Source organism: Marmota marmota, unplaced genomic scaffold, assembly GCF_001458135.2.
Source record: "Marmota marmota marmota unplaced genomic scaffold, marMar, whole genome shotgun sequence".
NCBI lineage: Eukaryota > Metazoa > Chordata > Mammalia > Rodentia > Sciuridae > Marmota > Marmota marmota.
In genome coordinates, this window is record NW_025999932.1 from 30,064,698 (window position 1) to 30,091,624 (window position 26,927).

The window sequence follows — 26,927 nt, forward strand, 5'->3', positions numbered from 1 at the left end:
ATTTCTAGTTCTTACTTTGGGGTGTCAGGAATAGAATGAAACTCACTTCCCTGGTAGCTGCCACAGTGACTGGTTTCTGTCTTATCTGACTCAGTGTACTGAGGAAGCAAATTTTGATTAACAGATTGTAGACTATGGAAAGTAGTGGCAGGCACTGTATCATAACAGAGATGCAGGGGGTTTGCAGAATCCTGTGACTGGGGCAAGAAATTATGGACAGATGAATATGATAAGAATCCAATGCTTGTGAGAAGATTAATTGAGACTCTTAGGAAAATTTGAATATTTAAAAGCAGCTGCATAAACAGAACTGTAATAAAAGCACACAGGCACAGGGAAAATGATTCTCCAGAAAATGTTTGATAGCTCCCTGAATCTTTAAGCCATGATGATTAGTGAACATCTTCTCTGTACAAAGAGGGTCAGTAAAGGCTGTGAGAGATGGCCACGCTCATATTTCAATAAAAGATTATAAGGCATACAAAGAAAGGGGGAAACATGGCCCATTCACAGAAACAAAATAAGTTCAGAAGCCAATCATAAAGAAATGCAGATCTGGTAATCAACTATTGTAAATATGTTTAATGAGCTGAAGGAATATATGGACTGACAAGTATACAAAATCAGGAAAATATTTTATGAACAAAAGTATACTAACAGGAATTATTAAAAAGAAAAATTTATATGAGGTTGAGAATCTTTTTGAAGTTGAAAAATAAAATAGATGAACTGAAAAAATTTAATTAGGTGAATTCAAGAGCCAAAATAATCTAAGAAGAATTAGCAAAGCTGAGGGTCATGTGAAATTGCTAAATTAAAGGGAAAAAAAGGGTGGTGAAAAGAGCTTGGGGGAGCCTCTCTTTCTCAGAAGGAGGGGGCAGGGAGAAAGGCAGACTACATATTTAAAGAAATTATGATAAAAAAAACTTCCCAAATTTTAGGAGATGTATGAATTCAAGCTCAAGCTACTCCAACTGGAATAAGTCAATAAGATACAGACTTATACACATTATAATCTATCTGTTGGAAATCAAAGACAAAATTTTGAAAGAAACAAGAGAAAAGGTACTCGCAATAATACAAAGGAGTTTCTATAAGATTAACAGATTTCTTAGAAATCTTGCATTCTGGAAGGCAGTGAGATGATACATTCATTCAAAGTTCTGAGAGTAAAAAAAGAAAACTCTTAAAAATATTATTTTCAGTGAAAGTTTCAAAAATGGAGAAGTTTCTCAGTTAAACTAGATCAAAGTAACCAAATGTACAATAAATGCTATAAAAAGTCATTCAAGTTGAAAAGAAAGGATATAGATAGTAACACACATCTTTATGAAAATATAAAGTTTGGTTGTAAACATTTATATAGATATGAAAGCCTATATGTTATGACTTTATGCCCACAATTATTTCTTGTGTACAATTTAAAAGAAAAAATGTAAAAAATATTTATATAAATATGTTAATGGTTATACACTATATAAAGGTAACTCATGATTTATATAGAGTGTGGGTGTTATAGACCTGCAAAGTTGTGTAATTTTTGTATGGAATCAAAGTTGTTTAGTTTAAAATAGATTGTAATAACTTTAAAATGTTACATATAATTCACATGATTACTACATACACACACAAAAAAAAAAAACCTTTAAGAAATAAGTAAAAATGAAGGAGAAAAGGGCTCGAAGCACTCACCTAAACATATAGAAATCAGTAAGGGAAGAAATGAGGGTAAAATGTGATAAGGCAAACCCCAGAACAGTAATGTAGCAAAAGGAAGTTCTTCCCTGTCAGTAACTACTCAAAATATAGATGTACTAAACATCCCAATCAAAAGACAAATGGGCTGAGTGAATTTAAGAAAAAATATACAACTCTATGCTGTGAGTGTCTGTTCATAGAGACTCAATTTAAGGACACTCAGGTTCAGTGTGAATGGATGGAAAAAGCTATTCCATGAAAATGCTAACCAAAACAGAACAGGAATAATTATACTAATATAAAACAAAATAGAGGTTAAATCAAAGACTGCCTTAGATACCAAGAACAATATATGAAGATAAAGGTATCAGATCACCAAGAAGATTAAAATTATAAATTTATATACATAAAATATCAGAGTTCAAAAATACAAGAAACAAATATTGAGGAAATTAGAAAGAGAAGTCAGCCTGCAATAATAGTAAGAGATAAAAGTAATCACAATTTTCATAATGAATCAACCACACAGAAGTTCAACATGTTAGTAGATGACTTGAACACTACTATGGACCATTTGCACATGACACATATACAGAGAGTACTTCACAATATTTCACTAAACAAAAACATGTATTTTTCTTAAGTGTACATGGCAACAGATTATTTTAATTTACCAAGTTTTCTTTATTCACAATGGAACATAATTAGAAATCAAGAGCAGAATGAAAAATTAAAATTCCAAAAATATCTGGGAAATAAACAGTGTATTCTAAATAACCAATAAGTTCAAGAAGAAATTGCAAGGAAAATTAGAAAACTGAAAGACAGCTTACCAAAATGTATAGGATCATGAGAAAACAATCAGAAGAATAAATGCTTATTTTTAAAATAAAAATATATTTAAAATGAAAAGATTTCAAATCAACAACCTAAACTTTCTACCTTGAGGAAATTGAAAAATAAGGACAAAGCAAACACAAAGGTAATAGAAGAAAAGTAACACTAAAGATTAGTGCAGATATAAACAAAATAGGGAATAAACTATAGAGAAGATTAATGAAATTAAGTTAATTCACTGAAAAGATCAACAAAATTTACAAACCTTCAGTCAGATTTAAAAAAAAAAAGATTCAGACAACTAAAATAAAAAATGAAAAAGGGACATTATCACCAAGGCTGTGGGGGAAAAAAAAAAGGATTATAAGAGAATATTATTAGCCTGGTACAATGGAGCATGCCTATAATCCCAGTGGCTCAGGAGGCTGAGGTAGGAGGAGGGAGACTTCAGTGCCAGCCTCAGCAAAAGTGAAGTGCTAAGCAACTCAGTGAGACCCTGTCTCTAATAAAATACAAAATAGGGCTGGGAATGGGCCTCAGTAGTCAAGTTCCCCTGAGTTCAATCCCAGTACCTCCAACCAAAAAATAAGAGATTACTATTATCATTTCTATGCCATCATATTGCATAACCTAGAAGTGCATAAATACCTGGAAACATACAACCTACCCACACAGAATCATGAAGAAAGATAGAATATGAACATAACTTACATAAGTAAGGAAATTCAATCAGTAAGCAGATATTTCTTAATAAAGAAAAGACCACCAATGAATTCACTGTTGTATTCTTACAAATATTTAAGAATAATTAGCACTAGTCCTCATCAATCTCATCCAAGAAATTGAAGAGAATACTTACAAAATTATTATATGAGGCCAGCATTATTCTAATACCTGAAACAGACAAGGCCACTAAAAGAGAACTATAAAACTGATAACTCTTTTGAGAGTTTATGTCAATTTCACTACAAAATACTAATAAACTTAATTCAGCATATCAAAAAGATTAGACACCATGGCCTAATGAGATTTATTTATAGAATGCAAAGATGTTTCACCATACAAAAATCGATCAATATAGCATACCATGTTAACAGAAGAAGTGAAAAATCCCACATGATACTGTTATAGAAAAGTTACTTGACAAGATTTAACACCTTTTTATGATAAAAAAAAATACTCAGAAAATAAGGAATATAAGGAAACTACCACAATATAGTAAACGCCATGTATAAAAACCCAGAGTTAGTTTAATCAACAGTTGTGTGGGGAGGTGAGACTGAGCTTTTCCTTAAAATTCTGATAGAAAGAAAGGGTGCTTACCTTCCTTCGTGATTTCTATTTAAAATGGTACAGGAAGTCTGATAATCAGAGTATTTTGGCAAGATGAAAAGGAATATAAATTGGACAGGAAGAAGTAAAATTGTCTGTATTATATGACAATATTTTGTATGCAATATAACCCATATCTAAAAATTCCCTTAAGATAAGGGTTAGAAGTAATAAAATAGTTCAGCAGATTTGCAAAGATACAAAACTAACACCTCCAAATCACTTATATTTTTGTACAATAAAACTGAATAGTCAAGAGGAAATTAAAAAAACAGTTTTATTTAAAGTAGCATTAAAAATAAGCATAATCAAGGCAGTAAAAGTCTTATACACTGAAAGCTATAAAACAACAATTGCTCACAGAAATTAAATTAGACACCAATAATTAGAAACATGTCACATGTTCATAGGTTGGTAGACTTAATATTGCTAAGATGTTAGTACTATTCAAACTGATGTGCATATTCATGGCAGTTCTGTCAAAATTCCAATGTCATTTTGTACAGAAATAGAAAATTCATATGAAACCTCAGGGAGCCAGAATATTCAGAATAATCTTGTAAAAGAATTAAAAATTCTGGGGGACTCACACTTTGTCAGTTGAAAACTTACTACAAATTTATAGTAATCAAAACAATATGCTTCTCATAAAAACAGATATAGAATAAATGAATAAACCTTCTAATCAATAAATAAACCTTTGCATGTGGTCAGATAATTTCCAGCATGGATGCCAAGATGACTAAATGATCTTGACAGTCTTGTGAAAAAATAATATTGAAAATTTTATGTCTAAATATGAAAGAATGAAGTTAGACCCTTACCATATACCAGATGCAAAATTCAATACAAAATTCATTAAAAGCCTAAATGAGAGACCTGAAAGTATAAGACTCATAGAAGAAAATGTAAGAGGAAAGCTTTGAGACATTAAATTTGGCAATGCTTTCTTATGAATGATACCAAAAGCACAGGCAACTAATAAAAACAGTTAAATTGAACTATACCAAAAATTTAAATTTCTGTGTTTCAAAGGAAACCAACAGAGTGAAAGGGAAAACTGTGGGAAAGGAAACATATTTATAAACTTTACACATATATAAATAACTCTTACAGTTTGACAACAAAAATCACAAGTGACCCAATTTTAAAATAGGACTGTCAAAAACAATAGGAACCACCATACACTAATTATGACTGGATAATTACAGTCCTAATTGATAAAAAATTAATAAATGTTGGCAAAAATAAGAAATTGGAAACCTTGTGCATTGTTGATGATAATGGAAAATGGTATACAAGGTATTTAAAATGTATGGCAGTTTGTCAAAAAAAGAAGAATTATTAGTTGATCCAACACTTACACTTTTTTTAAGTTTATTTTATTTATTTATTTTATGTGGTGCCGAGGATCCTACCTAGTTCCTCATGCATACTAGGCAAGCGCTCTACCACTGAGCCATATCCCCAGCCCCTAACAATTACACTTTTTAGTATATATCCAAAACAACTTAAAACAAGATCTCAAAGATAAATCATAAACTCATATTTATAGCAGCATTATTCAAAATAGCCAAGAAGTGAAAGCAATCTGGTTGTACATTGACTAACGAATGGATAAATAAAATGTAGGTTTTTACATACAATAGGGTATTTTTAAGGAAAGAAATTCAGATGTGTTATACAACATAAATGTACCCTTGAAGACATTATGCTAAGTGAAGTGAGAAAGTCACAAATAGACATTAAATGATTCACCTGAGCTGAAGTATCTAAATAGTCAAATTCTTAGAGACAAAAAGTAGAATGATAGTTGATGGTAACTGGAGGAATTGGAAATAGGCAATTAAATTTCAGTTTTGCCAGATGAAAAATTTTTGGAGATTGCAGAATAATATAAATATGCTTACAACTATACTCTATACTTAAAATAGTTACAGTTATGTTTTTGGTTATATTTATTTTAGCATAATTTTAATTAAAGTGCAAAGCTCACTCATACACATGGAGGGATTCTTTATAACACTGATAATCAAAAAAATGTTGACATTTAAATCACATAAAAACTCCTACCAATCAATAATAAAACACAATTTCATAGAAAAAAATGGGCAAAAATCAAAACTGCTAACTTGCAGATGAGGAAAATACAGGTGTTCAGTAAAAAAATACAAGTGTTCAGTAAAAAAAAAAAATAAAGTACATACTCTTACAATCAGATATAAGAAATTAACACTAAAAGAAAATAATTTTACTCCTGTCCATTTAGAACAAAATTTGTGTTTAAAATCTGCCAATTAGTAAGGGTATGGAATCTTCTACTGGGAGTACAAGTTGATACAACCACATTGAGGAGTAATTATAGTATCTTATAAAATTGAATTTGTTAAGGTACTCAGCAATTTCATTCTTAGAAATAATATCATAGAGTAATCTTTGAATGTGTACACAAACAGATATAGACATAAAATGCTTGTAACAATAATGATAGTCCAAGGACAAATTGAAAATAATCTAAATATATATTGAACCTAATACTGGATAACTAATGGTACAGTATATACATGATATTTGTAGTTTTAACAGTATTAATATGAAACAGTATTAATATATACCTTACAATTTTCTTCTATTATTATAATTATTTTTTCAAGATAAAAAGTAATAGTTTACCTGTTTTTGTATTGTTGTTCTTGCTCATAATTATTAAATACAACTTTGAGTTCAAATTCTAATACTGAAATTTAAAAAGATTTAAAATTGACATGGCAGATATATCTCATTATTTTTAAAAATTGTGCTATTTCACTATTATATTCAGAATTTCAAATCAGTAAGAAATATCTATGAACTGGATGCCTTGAATATTCTGTTTTTATTTTTATATATTGTAAAATATTTAAATTTTGGGAATATAAAATTAGGTTAAATTTGTTTTTCTCTATAGGGTTGAGTTTAACATAAGTAACATTTTTTAATAGAAATTACAATATAAGATTATTTCTGGGATAGTTCCACAGTTTGGCTATAGTGAATTATGCTGCTATAAACATTGATGTGGCTTGTCACTGTAGTATGCTATTTTTAAGTACTTTGGGTATAGACCAAGGTGTGAGATAGCTGGGTAAAATGGTGATTCCCATTCCAAGTTTTAAGTACAGTTTTAAGTACAGTTTTACCTATTATTCCTGAACATAAAAGCAAAAAGAAAGAGCAAATGTGATTTTATTTAAAAGTAATATTATGTTAAATCATCATATAATAAATATTATTCATCTTGTTTTGGTTTTGGTCTCGGTAATAAAAGGTACAGTCTACTATTACCAAAATCTAAAACAACATGTATTTTGTCCTCCTAAATACTGTCTTTATTAACATAACTATGGACTGTTATGTAACATCATTTTTATTTTCACCATATTAAATTTCATGTGTTATCACTTAATAAATAGAGTACAAGAGAAAAGAATCAGATACCATATTAAAAAGAACAATGATAGGCTGAATAAAACTTTAGAAGGAACATACCAATTTGACAGAATTCTAGTAGCAAAAACTAAGCTATGTTTGAACACTTAGGATTTCTTAGTCTCATTTTCATTAAATACTATTGATGGAAAAACACTGTTTTGTCACACTAACAGTATTTTCAAATGTTTTTAAAATGATTCATACATGATTAATTTATGTACCGCTTCTGGGAGATGACAAGTTAAAATAGTCAACTTTTATCAAATGTTCTGTTGAAATTTATGTTATTTAAGAGTAATATTGGAAGTGAATGCTATGGTAATGGTTCTTGATTATTTGATAGTTAAAAATAATTGTGTGGTTATAATATCAATTTTTACACAAACTTGACTGAGTTTATAATGTACATAATTTTTAAAGTGCCCCTGAATTCAATCCTCAGTATCCCCCCACTCTCCGCAAAATTGAATGAAGTGTATCATGTAAAAGAAAAATCTCAGGTGTTGTTTGCATTAATGAATAATTTATTTACATTCTAATATCAGTAAGTTAGACAAACTGTATTCATGAGTTCCATATCTGAAAATATGGAATTATGATCAACTTTTACACAAAAGATTTTTGTGTTTTTTTTGTATTTAGCATTTTATTTACAATGAACTTTGCATGCAATGCATACTTTCATTGTACTGAATTTAGAATTTATCTTTGTTCTTATCTTTCATAAATCCAGAAATAATCTAAATTAAGAGTTGGTTAGTTTTTTCTTTAAAGATTGATTGTAGACAACAGTCTTTGCAATATATTCTCTTTTTTATATTTATATTTTTAGTTGTAGTTGGACATAATACCTTTATTTTATTTATTTATTTTTATGTGGTGCTGAAAATTGAACCCAGGGCCTTGAATGTGCTAGGCGAGTGCTCTATTGCTGAGCCACAACACCAACCCCTCCTTTTTTTTTTTTTTGATATATGTTGCTTTATATCTTACAACTCTTCCAAAATCTAAAAGCTGTTCTTAATTTAGTGGTCATACAAAAACAATCTGCAAGATGGATTTGGCCCATAGGCCAAAGTTTGCTAATCCCAGGTGAGAGTAAAAGGTAATATCATCGTCCAAAAAGAAAAAAAAAAACTTAAATAATGTTGATAGTATTGTTATTTTGTTTTGTTTAATTGTTTATTGGTATTATGCTGTATAATGATGTATCCAGAAAATTTATTATGGTGTTAGTTGTTCCTTTCCATAGTAAGCACCGAAAATATGTTCCTTACAACATGGCTATCACAGTTATTCTGCTCTATTTTATTTATTACATGGTATCCTGAATGCTTGTTGTTCTTGAAACTATTTAGAAACATGAATTTCATTTGATGATCAAACTTAACTGCTATAATCTCCCAACCATTTAAAATTAAATTCTGTGTTCCTTAAGACAGCGGCATGAACTGCAGAAGCATTCTTGTTTCTACTCTTAACTACCTCTTTTGATAAATTTTTTTAAGAAACAGCAAGGAACCATTTTCCATTCTTTGGATAATTTCGACAAAAGCAGAGTATACATCTATAATTCCTAGAATTATTTGTTATTTATGAAGATGATCAATACCATTTTAAGAAAATTTTACACTACACATTGATGTTTTGTAAACACACCAAAAATTTCAAATAATAGATGCATTTTCATGTTAGGAAAAAAAAAACTCTATATATTTAGCTAAGTCTCATGGAAAAAATAGCAATTTAAAATTGACTATTTTTATCCCAACAAATAAAGTGTTTATGTGTAATTTAAAAGTTTTATTTTTCTGTTAATGTCTTAACATATCATAATTTGAAATATTACAAATATGATAATTAAATGACATTTTATCAAAATGTCTCATAATTTTCAAATAGGTATTGAATAGGTACCTTATTTGGGTTGTCAAAATATTAAGATTTCATAGGATAACATAATTATAATGAAAGAAATAATGCTTCCGGACTGTCTTAAAGAAGATTAGAAGAATCAACTAGCTGGGAAAGACTCTTAAGTGATTAGCTATACCAGCTAACTCAACATTGATAATCAGTGTTTTAACCACTGAGTGTGGTTAAATACATACAAATATTATAATGTAATGTAAATATCAGAATGTGTTTGAATAGCTTTTACATAGTTGTTGTATACCTTTAAGAATTTTACTATAACTATTTAAGATCCTATATTCTTTTCTAAGTGCTTTCAAAGGTGGGTAGACCTTATTGGGGAATGATATTAATTAAATTGTTTCCTTGTATGTGTGTACAAATATGTAACAACAAATCCCTCTATTAGGTATAATTATAATTTACCAATAATAATGTGGAAATTTTTTTTTTAAAAAAAAGATGGGGAGATCAAACTAAACTCCATAAAATAAAAGTCAAAGTCTTTAGTCAAGGTCAAGGTTTGTTTAGTAGTATAAGTTGAATATAAGGAAGATCCTGTGTAAGATATTGTCAGGTCAGGAAAAAAGATTCACTGGTATAACATGTTCAAGGAAAATTCTAAAAGACTTCATTACTGTGATAACTGTTTTTCCTCATGGTGGGATAACAGGGAATGTATTTACTTTCAGTTGTACCTACTAGAAAACTGGACAATATACATGAATTAACAGTTTTTGTACATTTTACAACTGGTCTGAGATAACTGGGAGTACAGAAGAAATCAAAATAATTGAGTTGGGCCCCATATTTTCTCTGGCATTTTTCTGGAGTCATATTTAGATTGTAGTTTTTTTTTTTTTAAAGAAGGAATCTAAAATTATAGCAATGTTGCTAAGTTGAGGAGACTAATCAGAATACAGAAAACTGTAGAATAAATTTTGTAGAGGAAGCAGCTGCACAGCAAAATAGCTCTAGAAATCTACATATAGCTCTTTGAAACTTGAATCTTTGAAGGAGCACATATAGAGAGACAACCTCCATAAAAGTATATAATATCTGATTAGGTGCCTTACATGAACAGTTTCCAGAGCTCACCAAGTCATAAGTGGTATTCTAGTTCTGCCTAGCCAGTGTGTACAATTTTTATTGGTTATTTGGGACAACTAATAGGAAACCCAGAAGAATGACCTTAGTAGTAGGGTTAAATTACTTCTAAAAGAAACTCTAGATCCATTCTTGGTCTAGATTCTAAGGAGAAAAAAAAAATTTCAAAATAGGCCTTAAAAGTATCAAATTGTTTGACGTATAACTTAACTGTGACAGCAGAGACTATCACATTTTAAGGAAATAGCAAAATACCCCATTTACCTGTGTATCATTCATAGTGCCTACATTCTAAACAAAACTGTTAGACATGAGATAACATGGCAGTAAAATTTAGCACATAACTCAAAGGAAAATCGGTTGATTAAAGTTTTTCAGAAATTACAGGGATGGGGGGTTTAAAAGACAAAGAAGTCAGTTATTATAAAGATGTTTCAGTATTTAAAGAATAAGATAAACTCAGTGCAAAGATGAGTAGACAATAGAAAAAAAAGAAAAGAAGTGGAACCCTGGAAAGTGATAAATAATGACAAACAGAAATCTGACATGAAAATTCATTTGGTGGGTTTACCAGCATATTTAATGATTAAGAAAATGAAAGTGAACGTGAAGATGCAGAATACATCTTCTTTAGTCATCAATTTTTTGTAAATACATCAATTTTTTGGAAAATTGAAGATGACTTAAAAATGCTAAATAAATAAAGACAGCAGGACCATAAGAACCTGTAAGGTAAGTCAAGTACTCTAACATAGATGGGTTGTAATCCAAGAAAAAGAGGGTTAGTACTAGATAGATAGAGATGGATTTATAGTTCATGGTGTGTGTGTGTGTGTGTGTGTGTGTGTGTGTGCAGAAGAGAGAAGAAATAATAGCCAAATGTTTTGAAAACTGTAAATCCTATGATCTGTGAAATTCAGCCAACCCCAAGTAGAAAGCAAATGAAAATACTATGGAACTTCATAACTGAACTGTTCAAACTATTAATAAAGAGAAACTCTCAAAAGAGATAAACAATAAGCAAGCAGCAAATCATTTAAAAGTGACTTGAACAGAGGCTTAACCAGAAGCCAAAAATGCACATTTAAAAGATAGTCAGTCGAAATCATTAGTGATTGGGTAAATGCAACAATGACATATCACTACAAAAATGAAAATTGTTAAAATGAAAAATACTGGCAATAATAACTGCTGGAGAGAATATGGAGCAATTTGCAATTTCATTCAGACTGCTCATGGTTTTGTGAATGTAAATGGTGTTCATTGAGGAGAGTGGTTTGGTTTGAGAGTTTCTTAACAAACATTTATTGTATAACTTAGTAATCTCATTCCTGGGTATTTTACATAGAGACTTGAGAACTTCTCTTTATTTACACACTAAAAAATCTGTAAATGAGTGTTCCTAACATTTATGTTTATGATAGCTAATAACTGAAAAAATGCAAATGTCCTTTAAACTGAGTATTTGGATGCTTTTGAAGGATATTTTAAGAAGTCTTACCTCAAAGAGATAACTATTTCTATTTGTTTATATTTCTCAAAAAGGTCAAAGTATAGCAATGGAGATAGCCAAGTGGTATCAAGGGATTTGTGTGAGAATAAAGACCTCACTACAAGGGAATAGTACTAAAGATCTCATGAGTTGATGGAACTATTCTGTGTTCTCATTATGGTGGTGTTAAATAAATCAATGTCTGTTTATTTTCAAAGCTTTACACATTAAGTAAAAAAATATGACTTGAACAAAATATTCTGACAAATCTTTGCTGACAAATTAAGAAGGTAAATATTTGGAAAGATATCCCATTGTAACAACTTAATGTTGTTACAGTGTACTACCCAAAACAGTCTACAGATTCATTTCTATCTCTATCAATATCTCAGTGTATTTTATGCAGCAATAGAAAAAGTAGTTATAAATTTATTTGAAATCTCAAGGGGCTTAGAGTAGCCAAAACATCTTAAAAAAAAATCTGGAGGGCTTATGTTTTCTGCTTCCAAAACTTAACTATAAAGTTACAATAGGCATGAGCCCCAGGACCTGGAAATCCTGAACTACATCCACATCCCCTAGCCATTCCTGGTATCCCTGGCTGTGCTCTGCCTTGCCTGACCTAGTGATGGAATCAAATGAGCCCTTCAGGGAACTGCAGAGCTTCTCTGACCTCTTTAAGAAGGTACAGCTGACCATCTATGTCCAGCACCGCAGAAAGATCCTGGTGATCAAGTGCTATAAGTGTGAGAAGCAGCTGCCCATCCTAAATAAGACCAAGGTCCTTGTCCTGGACCATGTCAACATGAGCCATTTTTTCAAGATCATCTATTGGTGCCTGCAGCTGAACCCCACATAGGCCTTTTTCCTGTTGGTGAATCAACACAGTATGGTGAGTGTGTCACCCCCACCTCATACATCTGTGCAAAGTGGGAGGATGAGAACAGAGTCCTCTACTTGGTCTGTGATTCCAAGGAAACCTTTGGCTTCTGTGTAAGCAGTGAGGGGCTGTGTCAGGCTCCACCAAGGGAACTCGTGGCTCCTGAATTGAACTGTTTCTGCTCATAGAAGGCTGGGCAGCAACATGGCCCCCTAGCGAAGGCCATCAAGCAACCTACTCTGCCTTTGAGAAGATTCTGGGCTACTTATGTTAGGGTTGTCCTTTTGGGTGCTAGCAAGGTTGAGATGGAATGGGCAGCAGCCCCCAGTACCCCTGCTTTGTGGTTTTCCTTTTTCTGTAGCTCGCTGCCTATCTGCCAAGTACTCCTCCCTCACTTGGGGGCTCTACCTGCCCATACCCATAGCTGAAAGACTGCTCTTTGACTCCCCCATCTCCACATGGTTTGTGGATTTGTGATCATGGTCCCTCTGCAAACAAAAATTACAAAAATAATTTTATAAAAGCTACAGTAATCACAGACACTAAAAGAAAAAAGTAGACAAATAGGATTTTATGAAGATTTAAAATTTTTGTAGATCAAAAGAAAATATCAGCAGAATAAAGAAACAATCCACCAAGAGGGGGGAAAATATTTGAATATTAAATGTCTAACAAAGGCAAAACAAAAAACAAATGAAAAATGAGTGAAGAATTTGTCTCCTTTGGTATAGAAATGGCCAAAAAGTACATGAGAAAATACTCAATATCCCTAAATTTTAGCGAAATACAGATCAAAAGAGATACCACTTCACACACATTACTATAAAAAATCAGAAAGGAACAAATGTTGAAAGGATATGGGAAAAGTGAAACCCATGTGTAGTTTTGGTGGGAATATGGAATGTTATAGCTGATATGGACAACAATATGTGCTTCCTAAAAAATAAAAATAGAATAAATTTGTGATGCAGCAATTCAGCTTCTGGATATGTATCCAAGGGCATTGAAAACAGGATCTCAAAGACATATTTGTATACTATGTTCATAGTTGCACAATTCAGAATAGCTAACATGTGGAAGCAACTCAAGTGTTCATTGGTGGGTGAATGAAGTAGCAAAATGTGGTATATAAATACAATGAAATATGATTCAATCTTAAAAGAGGGAAATACTGATTAATGATAAAACATCAGTGAACCTGAAGGAAGTATGTTAAGTCAAATAAGCCAATCACAAAAAGATAAACAGTGCATGTTTCTGCTTATATGAGATACTTAAGGTAATAAAAATAGAAGGATAGAAAGTAGAATGGTTATTGCCAGTAGGTAAGAAGCATGGAGTATAGGGAATTTTTATTTAATGAGTATAGAGTTTCAATTTTATAAGAAGAAAGAGTTATGAAGATGAATAGTGGTGATGGTTATACAACCGTATAGAGTAGTGACACATATATTTAAAAATGGTTCACCTAGTAACTTTTGAGTTATATGTATTGTACCACAATTTAAAAAGTAAAAACAAACTAGGAATGATCTGAGTTCTGTTAAAAAACAACATAGACTTGTACAAAGTCTGGAAAATAGTCAGATTTTACCTATAACCTTGTCTTGTGCATCAATAATTTTTATATTCATTTTCATCCCTTTTAATAAGCATATTTTAATATAGGAAAAAGTAAATTTTAATGTATGAAAATTAAATTTAAAGAACTATTTTTTAAAGCAAAGACTACTAGAAGACTGAGTGTGTAGTAGCTCAGGGACAGAGCACTTCCCTAGTGGGTGTGAGTCCCTGGATTTCATCCCCAACATTGCAAAATAATAATAATAAATTTTAAAAATTAAAAAACAACTTTTCAGAGAAGGACATATTCTTTGTGTTCAGAAATTACACAAGCCAGAAATAAAAACAAGGTAGACAACATGTTGGTCTAATTATGGCATATAAACCAGGTATGCAGGGAAGTTTAGGCAGTAGAGCCAGGAGAGTTCTTACTGGTTATTATTGAAAATTATGGAAAAACAGCATATACAAATGAGGGTAGAAAAGGCAGGGGCAGTGAGTTTATAAATGTATTCCAGAGAAAACAAAAACTAGCTCCTAGTCATTCTTGAAAGAATTTTGAACAGGGAGGAACAAAATCAGTTATGATTAAGAAACAGTCTATCAGTTTATGCAGCAAGTGTTCAGTAGGGGTATAGTTTGAGGGCAGAAAGAACTAATAAGATTTTATTTTACAAATACACTGATTAAAAGAGCTTAAATGTAAAGAAGGGAAGGAAAAGAGTTGAAAAACAATTTGTACTTTAGATATCTAAAAGTGAAAAAAAATGGCTTTACTGTAGTTATCAATACGATAAATGTCACTGGCCTTTTAATGCTCAAAACTAATCTCCACTAAAACAATTATTGGCCTTTAATGGCCATGAAAAAGCTGAAAACAGTTTAGTACTGTAAGATGACACCCCACAACTTACAGGGACATATTCTACAAATGATTTTCATCTTTATACTTCCACCAAATACTGAGACTGTGCTTAATCAGTTTCTATTCTTGTTTTTAAATCCAGAATGAAATAGAAAGATGATCCTAAGTACCTAAGAACTTGTACCTTTTCATATTTTCTTCCTGCCATGGTGTTTCTTCTCTTTGGTACCAGTTTAACTTGGTTAGACTGAAGGCAGGACACAGAACTGTGTATTTTCAAGCCAGAAAGAACTATATGTACTTGAGTCATGGGGGTTGGCAAACTTTCTATAATGGGCCAAAACGTAAGTACCTCATACTTTGCAACTGTATGATCTCTATCTTAACTACTCAATTTTGCCATTGTAGTGTGGACACAGCCATAGACAGTAGGTAAAGGAATGAGTGTGGCTATGTTCCAGTAAAATGTAATGAACACTGAAATTGAATATTCTGTAACATTCAAGTATCATGATTTTTTTTCTTTTTTCCATAACCATTTCAAAATGTAAAAACTTCTTAGCTCATAGGCCAAACGAAAAGAGGACCTGGGCCAGCTTTATTGATTTGGTTTTCAGACCACAGATTGTGACTCACTTTTGGTATGGTGAAGCAGGCTTTGACTAGTATTTTTTTTAATGGTGTGCTATGCCATAGCATATCATAGAACAGTGTCACAGTATAGGAATTAATTACTATTTTGGAAAACATTTCTATGCTAAATCATGATGTAAAATATATTGCTATGGACTAATTTTTTAAAGTTTTAAAAAATTTACTGTTTACCTGCAAAGAAGTTTAGTGTCAGCAAAGGTAAGAGTCTTGGCCCAAATTTACACAGCTAGTTTGTAGAAGCTACAAAATATCTACTAAACCAAATATTTTAAGGTTCAGTACAGAGTTTCTTGAACTTAATTAAAAATGACATCCAATTATAAAAAATTCTAGAATGCTAATAAAATTACCTGGTTCTAAGTGCTTAGGATAAACCCAAATATTCTGAGGGAATGTAAGAACTAACTGGTTTATCACTAATATTCTGATGATTAGTAACTTCCACCTAAATTGAATTTTAAACAGCAATGCAGCTACATAGAATGAATACAGGCAGATTTTGGGGGAGAGGGGTCCTTGATTTTTGCTGCTCAGATATATCATTTCTTGCTCTCTAGTTTCAAACCATGAGGGTCAGACCCAGGGCATGTCGACTTTGGCCATCAATCTCCCATCTGTCCTTCGCAGGTATCAAAACACAATTTTCCACATTACAGAGGCTCCTTAAGTAGGTGGAATTGCCACAACTTAGGTGGACCCTGGATCACAAGAGAAATAAAATGTCAGGACTAACTCTTGCTAAAAAAGCCTGAAAAATATAAGCCAAGAGAACAGACATTTCCTAAAGTGGCTGCTTCCACTGTCTGGATCCTTGATGCTCATTTGCCCATTATGTGTGGGTTCAGTTGATTTTAAAGGCCAATTTTAGTAAATAAATATTCTCTAATTTTTCAAATACATTGAATATGTTTTCTTAGAGATTTTGTGCTTGCATGTGTGGGGGCAAGAGGTGTGTGGGTGTGTGGGTGTATGGATGGGGGTGTAGTTTAAATTAAACTCATGTTCATGAAAAATCAATTCCAAAAATAATGACCACTAGTTAGCTATAAAAAGTCTGGTACAATTGAATTCAATATATCCTAAACCACCATGAACTAGTAGTTTTATTTCTGTCTTTTCAAAAATTTTAGGTTATAAAATACATTGAGAAATATGTGTAACTAAATGTGAAGTGCTTCACAAATATAGTATATATACTGATTTTAATCTTTTGAGGTTTTACTACCATTCTTCAAATATTTTGGTGTTTAAATTGTCTCTGGCACTCAGAGATGAGTGCAACAAGTTCTTCACATATAGTTTAATCAGTGCAGGAATATTTCTCTGGCATTTTTCTATCCGAAATTTTTTTGTTATAGAATTTAGTAGTTCATAATTCATTAGACTAACATTTTTAATTTGGAAAAAAATTTTTCCATTGCTGTAGTCTTTGCTCATTTAGCTTAATGTTTCCCCTTTCTGTGGTACCTTTCCCCACAGAAATCTTTGTATTTACAAAGTGAGTCTCTTTGGTTTTCTGTAACTGATTACTATACCTCATGGCACCTGATATTTTTCCTATAGATGAATCCCAGTTCATGCATATGCCTGAGAGTTTTATAAACTAACTTTGCTTCTGGTCCTATTACTGCAAAAAATTAATTGTATCTTTTTAAAAATTTTCATCCTGACAAGATAATATTAGCCAAGAGTGTGGAAATTGTTTCATACCTGATTAGATTTTGATCATGTAATATGATTTTCCTTTCAACTACTTTTTTAATATTTATTTTTTAGTTTTAGGTGGACACCATATCTTTTATTTTATTTTTATGTGGTACTGAGAATCAAACCCAGTGCCTCATGCATGCGAGGAGAGCACGCTACCACTTGAGCCACATCCCCAGCCCCTCCTTTCAACTATTTTTAAACCAGTAGGTATATAGAGATGTGAGCTCTTGGAGTTTTCCCACAGATCTAAGCTTTCCCCGCATATTTCTGCTTTTAGGTCATTGTCATTTTCATGTGTAGCTTATTTCTACTTTGGTTGTTTATTGTTTTGTTTTGTTGTATGTACATCATCCCTCCAGGTTGAATTGATCCTTTTAATCTGTTTTGCCCAGTGTCCATCTGTCCATCAGAATTCTTTCAATTGAGTGGAAATAAATATAAACTCTATTGTAAAGAATAGGTTCTATGAAAGTTACAGTTTAGAACAATTATAACTGTTAGAAGATTGTTTTCATACTCCCTCATATGACTGTGGTAATGAAACACATTTCCATGCCTAAAATATTCTCTGCACTCCATTTGGTTGTTCTAATTACATTAATCCAACCAAAGCAATTTTTCTCATTAAACATGATTATTTAAACTTTAAAATCACTTAAAAATGTACAGGTAATTTCAACAACAGGACAATGAAACATTTAACTAGAAAATTATTGAAAATCACATTAAATATGTTTTCTACTTGTTTTGTCATAGAGAGGTTTTGGGGGCTAAGGATACTCAGGAGAAGTAGGAATATTTCTCTGGCATTTTCAGGAATTTAAAGGAGATTCTATTTTATAAAATAAATCATATAATTTGTAACTGCTGATCTTGAAATGATTCCTAGGTCACTTTTCCCCTAGAAATGAATAATTGTACTTAAAGTTAAATAATTCCTATTGGAATATTTTGATTCTACCATTTTCTTATAATCACAGTTGGAATTACTTTAATGACATTCTTGCTTGCCAAGCAGACTTCTAAAATGTTTCTGAGATGATTCTTGGTCTCCTCACTTAAAACTGATCAAGTTGTCTGTGTGGGTCCTCCATTAGAATTCAGGCTTCTCTAGCATGTGGAACATATCTGTTTCGTATTTGTGCTCTGCCCTATAGTGAGAATATAGTACTGATTTTAGAACTGAATTATTGAATGCTTTTAATTCCTAGAAATGACTAGACCCTCCCTTTTTTAAAATAGGCATTTTATAGCAATTTATTTGATGGTATTTTTAGGTTTCTCAGTTCCTATGATAAACAAAAATAATCACTTTATGTTCTTTGAAAGTATAGTATTCTATTTAAATTTTTTCATTAAAAATTCTTCTAGATTCTTTCATCAGTATGTATTTGTATGAAGTATCTCTATAACTGGCTGTTAACTCTCTCAATTCAACAACTGTGTTGTCTGAATTTCTCATAGTTCCAGGTTTTTTTTCAAAGCAGTGTCTATTGCAGATTATTAATTGTAGTGTTTAAAATAAATCATAACAGTGAAAATGTTTTGAGAGACATCCAACCCTAAACTTGTTAATACCAAGTAAGTTAGAAATTGTAATCCATTTTGTATGTGTGAATAAAAAATAGTATTTCAAAGAAATGTCAAGTAAAAAGTACCATTTACTTTTTGTTTATAAATATATCTAATGTTTTATGCTACAAGTTTTTTTTTTATTTCGATACGGACCTATTTGTTGTATCATTATTAGACAGTTTTCTAGTGTATAACAGTGTCTCTTTGACCTCTTTCTGAATTGTGGCTAGATGTGAATTGGATATATGATATTCTGGTTAGGCAAAATAATTCTGTTATTTCAGTGATATACATTTTTTTATGTACAGTTTACAGCATATATCTCTATAAATTATTCATTACATTGAATTCTATGTTCATGATAATTTCTGTGACTTTTGAGATATTATATATTATAAAATTGAAGAAACTTCCAAGAACCTATTTTATTGTTAAAAATGAATAAAACTGGACTGATTTCTCATCTGTAGTTAATATTTTGCTTTGAATGGAGTAGTTAGTAAAGAATTTTCAACTTGGGTCAAATTTGAGAATTCATTACTTTCAGCACAGATAAAAGCTTTTGAGAAGGTTTAGTTTGTTTTCTTGTGGTATTTCAGCAATATAAGCCTATAATTATGGGATAAAGTGAATATACTCTTGAAAATAAATGAGGCTCACCTGACTGACTGCTACCTAAGCTTACTTTAACCCAAAACCATGTTCTTTTTGGCTATTTATTCCTTTATCACAGTAATTATCAAATAACTTACTAATTGTTTTAGCTTTTTGGTTTTGACCTTATGAATGCATTATTATTAAATGAATACATAGTATTTCCAATTTATTTGATATATTTATTTAAGTATTTGAAGGAAAAAACATCAATTTTTTTTCTGAATACATTAAATAAAGAATTTAAAGGTGTTGTTACTAGTAAAACATTTTTAAGTTTATTCAAACTGGAGAACCTTAAATTATTCAGTATATTCATTTGAGATTTAAATAAATATTAAAATTTAGGTAGTTTGAAAATATAACTACAAATTATACACTTATTAGACTTAAAAAGGTGAATCCATCTTTTATAGAATCTATTATTTTTTATTATGAAGACATTATGAGCCATGTTTTTTTTAATGTAACGAATCACATAATTGAATTATTTATTAAACTTGGCATATTTTCTCCTCTTTTGATTATCTTTATTTCTTTTAATTACCTGCATGCTTAAAACAACATGTTTCAGTCTTGATAATTATTGGGGTCCAGAGTCTTTTGTCCAACATCAGTTTTGAACCAGACACAGGTTAATAGTTTTAGAGTTTAATTGAGGCTTTTGGAATTTAAAGGAGCTCAGGGAGAAGGATAGAAAGTAGGTATAGAGGAGCGATGTAGGAATAACAATTGGTTCTATAATTAAATATAACCCAAAAAGAATTGCAAAGTCCAGATGATTTATGATAGTGAAAATGTCTCTTATTTCCCTTATTTCATCCTTTTTATTTGCTGTTTCATTAAATCAGGAAGTCTAGAAAAGGTCAATCACCTTTGTAGTGAAAACTTGAGTCTAATGTAGATAAAAGTATGTCATGTAGACTTCAATAAAACATAAATAATTGCTTTGTGTTTTTGAAAGTATAGTATTCTACTTTAATTCCTTTTCAGCACAAATTTTTCTAGATTCTTTCATCAAAATGTATTTGTCTGAAGTATCTCAGTAACCAGCTGTTAGCCCTCTCAATTCAATAACTGTGTTGTCTGAATTTCTCATAGTTCCAGGTTTTTTCTCAAAGCAAGGCCTGTTGCACAGTAATAATTGTAATGTCTTAAATAAATTGTGTCAGTGAAAATGTTTTGAGAGACATCTAACCCTAAATTTGTTAATACCAAGTAAATCAGAAATTGTAATTCATTTATTGTGTGTGTAAATGAAAAATAGTATTTCAAAGGAACGTGCAAACAGAAGTGAAAGTTACTTGAAGATGAGAAGAGCTAAACCGAATAGCAAGAATTTATGACTTTTTATGTTTTGTTAGCAATAATGCTAGTAAGATCATTAGAATATTCTTTTCAGCTCAAATCATACTACAACTTGATCACTAATAAAATCTATGTAGGAACCATTACCTTGGAGTCATTCTGTAGAAGAATTATCTGAGTCTTATAAACTTTAAACCTGCATTATTCCAAAAATATCAACAAAATTCCTAGGCTATACTAGCACAATGACAAAAAAATTAGAAACTTTATTTCAATAAATCAGTCAAGATAAATATTTGAGTATTGTGTAACTATAGTGACAAGTAACTTTGTTCCCCAACAATCTAAATATTCTAGACTTAAAATTTAAAAACATTTAGTCAGTGATTCCCTTTTGGAAATGGATTTTGACTTCTGAATATATGGATTTCCATGAGGAAATATGAGATGCCAAATCACTTTGAAATTGCATTCAAATTAATATTAATTCTTTATAAATCTTTGAGACTATCTTATGTAAGACAGTACTATTAATTAATGAGTTTTAAAAAGCTAAACCACATTTATGTTATTAAAATAAATGCCTGAAATTCCTTAGTGAGCACCTTAAAGCCAGATGTGTTTTACAGTTACGTATTTGGCATGTTTTATAGTGTTTCAGGCAGTTGGGTGTAGCTCCATTAAACACATTTACAAGCCTGTGGTGACAAATATTTACACTAGATAGAATATAGATTGTAAATAGCATCATATTACTCAGGTGAAATTTTGCTGATGATTAACTTTGTGATAATCTTACAAGGAAGCTTTTCATTTTTCAGTTTTTTCAGTTTGGGAATTATAAAGTCTCATGGGCAAATATCTAAAGTAATTTCCCCTGAAGTTTAAAAAAATCTATAAATGTATATATGTATGAGTGTGCATATATTTGATACACATATGCCTTGAGATGAATAAGTAGTTTCATTGCAATCCAGCCCTGTCTATTTTTTAATGCATTATCTATGGCTGTTTTTGCACTACAGTGGCACAAAGGAGAGGTGAGTGGTTATGAAAGAAGCTTATGGCCACAAAGTCTAAAATATTTCGTATCTAGGTCTTTGCAGAAAAAGATTGCTGACACTGATATTTATTGCATATCCAGAGATTTCAGTTTTTTCCCTATTCTAAAGTCATAAGTTTGTGCTAGCTGAGTTTTTGGTGAACTGTAGAAATGAATGAATGTATGAACTCTCACTGTCTCCATAGTTGTTCAAGTGTTTTTTTTTTTTTCCCTTCAGCTAATATTTACAAGTGTAATATGAAAGTAAGCTGGAATCATTTAATTACATGTAAAAAGTCTTTTTTATCCATGCACTTAATGTTTTTAGTTTCTTTAAATTACTGATCACAAATTAGTTCATTTGTAATCTTCTAAAATTAATATCTCTGAGAGAACATATAGGCGTTCTTGAGAGGCCAAGTCCAAATAGTGAATAATACTACCCATGCATGCTAATATTGCTTATAGAAACAATAATGAAAATGTAAGACATTATTGTTATTTCAGACATTATTGTAATGTTGATTTCTTTTTTTTTTTTCAGTTTTGTTTTGTTTCTTTGAGTAGAAAGACAACAATTGCTTACTTCGCTGATTTTTGAGGTTTGGACCTTAGCTAGTTCAATGACTCTAAGAGTAACACTGAAATCAATTTTTATAGATGGGAGCCTACCACAGTGATGGGATGAGAAAATAAACTGCATGTTTCTGATTTAAATAAAAACGTAAAAGAATAATGAAAAACATAGGACATGGCTATTGTGCTGAGAGATGTGTAAGCATTGCAGGGGTCCTAAAGACACTCTTTCTAGTGTGTGCTGTCTCTTAAAATGCTTCACAACACCATGTAAAGACTACACAGAATAAAGAATTTTAAAAAAAATTACCAGGTACATAGCACTTAAACTGAGGCACATGAAGTGTTGTGGGCCATTTCTTTCATCCTTTCTAGTCCACATCATTACTCTGCATTCTCAGTAAATGTCCTAGTTTTCTACATCATAATTACTTGTCATTACTTGTTCACATGGTCTGTCTCACTTCCCCTTTTTTTTTTTAACTCAGTACTAGTGATAATATCTGCATTTTCTGTGCTCACTACATGCTCCTTTGCATAATTGGGTTCTTGTTCTTAAAAATGCTTTTACCTGTCCTCAAAATCTCACTTAGTTTTTTCTCTTTCACTAACAGTAGTTAGTAAATGATGGTTTCTAGATTTGATTCAATTAACATTTATAGAGAATATATTCAAAGCACCTATATTCATAGATGTCTGTCATAGTCTCCTCTTTTGGAAGAGGCCCCTTCCTAAGGAAAAAATAATAATGTTACATAAAACTGAGTCCCATCCAGGAGTTTCATTTCTTTCTTAATCCTATAATACTCATCACTTTCACGTCCCACCATGAGAAATAGTCTGCCAGAGATGGAAGTTCTTCACATTATTTTGAAGCTTAAGAATTCTTTCACTTGAACTTCAAATTCAACCAGTCCATAAAGTCAGTCCCACAGTTGGACTCACTGACCACACTTTATTACAACTGCATCACTGCACCTTTCCGTAGTCTCTATATTGATGATTGTCCTGAAGGCCAAACTTAAACTTCATACTGAGATTAGTGATTTTCTAATCTAGTTTATCTTTGTTGTGGGTTTTACTTATTATTATTTTTTTAATGGGGAGAGAGTACAGTTCTGAAACTAGAAACTAACTTCCTGACCCTAGTAAGAGTGAACCCAAAATAACTACCAATTTTGTATGTTGACTTATCCACATAACCATTTTGTTTGCTATTTGTATCTAGACCACTTCAAATGTGTCTACCTAATTAATCTTCCTGAGTTATTTTTATCTTAGTTACCCAGCTGACTTCATCTTTCAGCAATATAGTTCATAACCTACTAAAAATTCTTACTAGAGAATTTCTTCACCGTTAGAATACCCATTATTTGTAAGCCTTCTTCCAGTTAGATCCTCCTATGTTTATTGTCTCAGTTACTAGTTTTATGCTCATAAGTATGGTTTCTAGCAATTGGATATTATTTCTGACTAGAATACTTATTCTGGTGAATATATATTTTCTGCTGAAAATGTTCTAATTGACCCCTACTACTAACTGGATTTTTGTTGGGGATACACATGGATACATCTCTTTCTTTGGGAGCAACTTCTTAATTGACAGTGAACACATAGTCATCATGGAATATGATGCCATAACTGGTCCTTAGTGTCATTTCTGTTATTTTATAACTTGCTCCAGATTCTTCCTCTTAACTTCAAATCCACTTGTAACTTTCTTTCAGTCTGTATCTCTTCCAATTTTAACTTAACCATCCAGTTCCACTTTTAACTCTTCCTGTGCTCTAGTTATGCATCCCCCATGTTTTAAAGGTCTTTTCAGATATTTCTTATTTCCTTCTTCTGTATTTTTTACATAAGCTATTAACTTTTTCCCCTATGTTGGACCAACATATGTTCCCTTCCATGTGAAAACTGTCAGCCATCCAAGTTGCAATTAACCTTCATGACCTTTCTCATGATTGTATGTTGCCATCATTTTAATGTGGTGTTATTCATGCAGCAATGTAACCAACAGAAAAATCCGCTTTCTAATTAGATTATTTGACTTCCTATACAAATTCTATCACTCACTGAATGAAACATCTTGGGCTTCATTTTTTTAAAAGTATTAAATGAGATAATGATAACTAGTTCAAAGAGAACCAAAGGAGACATTTATAAAAATAGATTATAAAGCATGCAAATTTGAGATAACCTTATATTTGAATTGCAGTATAGAGTACTTACAAAAGTGTCAATGTCATATATTTCTATTTTTACTTTTAAGTGCTAACACTGTACTTTGCCTACATACAAAGATATCAAATGAGTCCATTTAATTATAAATTTCCTTCCAGATATAAAAATAATAAACTTATAGAGACATTCACTTGTAAATATTTGCCATATGTATATACAGCTTAAGTGTTAATTCTGACATTTATAGTTATTTATAGAAAGAGAAATTTGACTTTCTTGAGCATTTGATTAAAGTTATGCAATACCATGTTTATTACATATGTCTTAAATTTTTAAATATGGGTGCTATTTTATCATAAAGATAAAGTATCGTCAGATAATGCTTATATTTTCATTATCTCTAGCAAAACATTGGCTTTACTTGTTTTAGTTAATACTCATTAATACATTGAATGGAACTATGTAATTTTTGAAGGTGATAGATAAGTCTCCCCAAAATGGCCATTGCTTTTGTTCTTATCATCAAAATTAGTGTCTTTCTTCTTTCTTTCTTTGAGGAGAAATCATTAGTTCTCTCTGTCCAAACTAACTGGGCAAAATACATTAGTAAAGGTGAGATTCTATGGAGTTGAAATCACAATGGCCTTTTTCAAAATAGTGAAAGTACTGTTTAGGAAATGCAGTTTTGTTGTCTCATCAATTTTTATCATCCCTTTGTCAAAGGGCATTTATGAAGTGTTTGTTTATATTTTTCTTACAATGGAATGATAATATTTCTAAGGACTATGAATGTTCCTATTCCATAGGAGCTTTTTAGAAGTTTGTTAAAAATTTATCTAGGAGATATTGATGGAATTGCACATTTTTCTCCTACTTTCTACTTCAAGATATTTTGTCCTAAAAATTAATATTGAGAATATATGTTGAATAATTCTTCACATCAAAGTCATATTAGGTTGATATGCTTACACATATTAATTATAATCCTATTGCTTTTAACTGAAGGTTTTTTCAGAATTCAAATAGTTTTACAGCCAACAGGTGATAAATGTTCCATTAATCTCTGACTCTCTAGCTTCTGAGCATGAGAATTGCTGATCAATTATACTGATTGTCTCTTAAATGAGCTTTTCACATCTGCCTCTTATTTCATTTGTTAACTGACTGCCCAAAGATCTGATAAGATGGAATACCAGAGCCTTTTTACAGCTTGTTCTGTCTGTCTGTACAATAAGGATAGAGTTGTTAGCAAAATGGGTGCAAAAGATTATTTATCCACTACCTACAATAAATATTTGTGCTAGTGTCTACAAAAATTTATATATGTATATATACATATATATAAACAGTTTTTCTTCAATATATAACTAATATAAGACCAAGACATTTCTTACTTTAGGATGCTTTTATTGATTACATTTGTCTTCAAAACCAAGAAAAAACCAATTCATTTATTAAGTTCTTTTAGTTTAAAATAAACACTGAAACTTTTAGAAATATTTTAAAATAGCAAACATGATTAATTTACTCTTAGCCAGAGATTGGAATTAATTCTTGGTTACATCCTCTTATATGTTGGCATTTGTAAAAACTAGTTATTATGATCTATTTTATTACATACAGTGTTATATGGCCATCAACCCCTTTAATCACAAAAAGTCTAGGTAATGTGTTTGTAGAAAGAAAGTTTTCTTATTCTTACCTGTAAAATGGAAAGAATACTATGCTGCAGAGCTTGATGAGAATCAAATGAGAATTGTACATACAATAGTTAACACAATGCCCAGCAGATAGTGAGTAATCCTGGAGTACTGCTCATATTACATACACATTACATTTAAGTTTTACTTTTTCCCCTGGTATCTGCTCTGAGAGTTTGGAAGCATTTTATAAGCAATGAGGAATCACCTCTTTGTAAGTTAGTCTTTCAGAAGAAAGTTTAGGCAGATCTTATGCGAGTTTTGTTCTTTGTTCCAGGAGACCATCACATAGCAAATGTATTTGGAGTAAAAGCCTCCATTACAGCTTATCAGTTTCAATAATCAGCTCTCACCTTGTTTAAATA

At 31.0% G+C, this 26,927-nt stretch overlaps 1 protein-coding gene and 1 pseudogene across 13 annotated transcripts in view; both read left to right on the forward strand.

Moving 5' to 3' along the window:
• Nbea (neurobeachin) overlaps nucleotides 1-26,927 on the forward strand; it is a 646,499-nt gene that overhangs the window by 281,934 nt on the left and 337,638 nt on the right. The window lies entirely within an intron of this gene.
• LOC125616129 lies at nucleotides 7,155-19,883 on the forward strand (annotated as a pseudogene).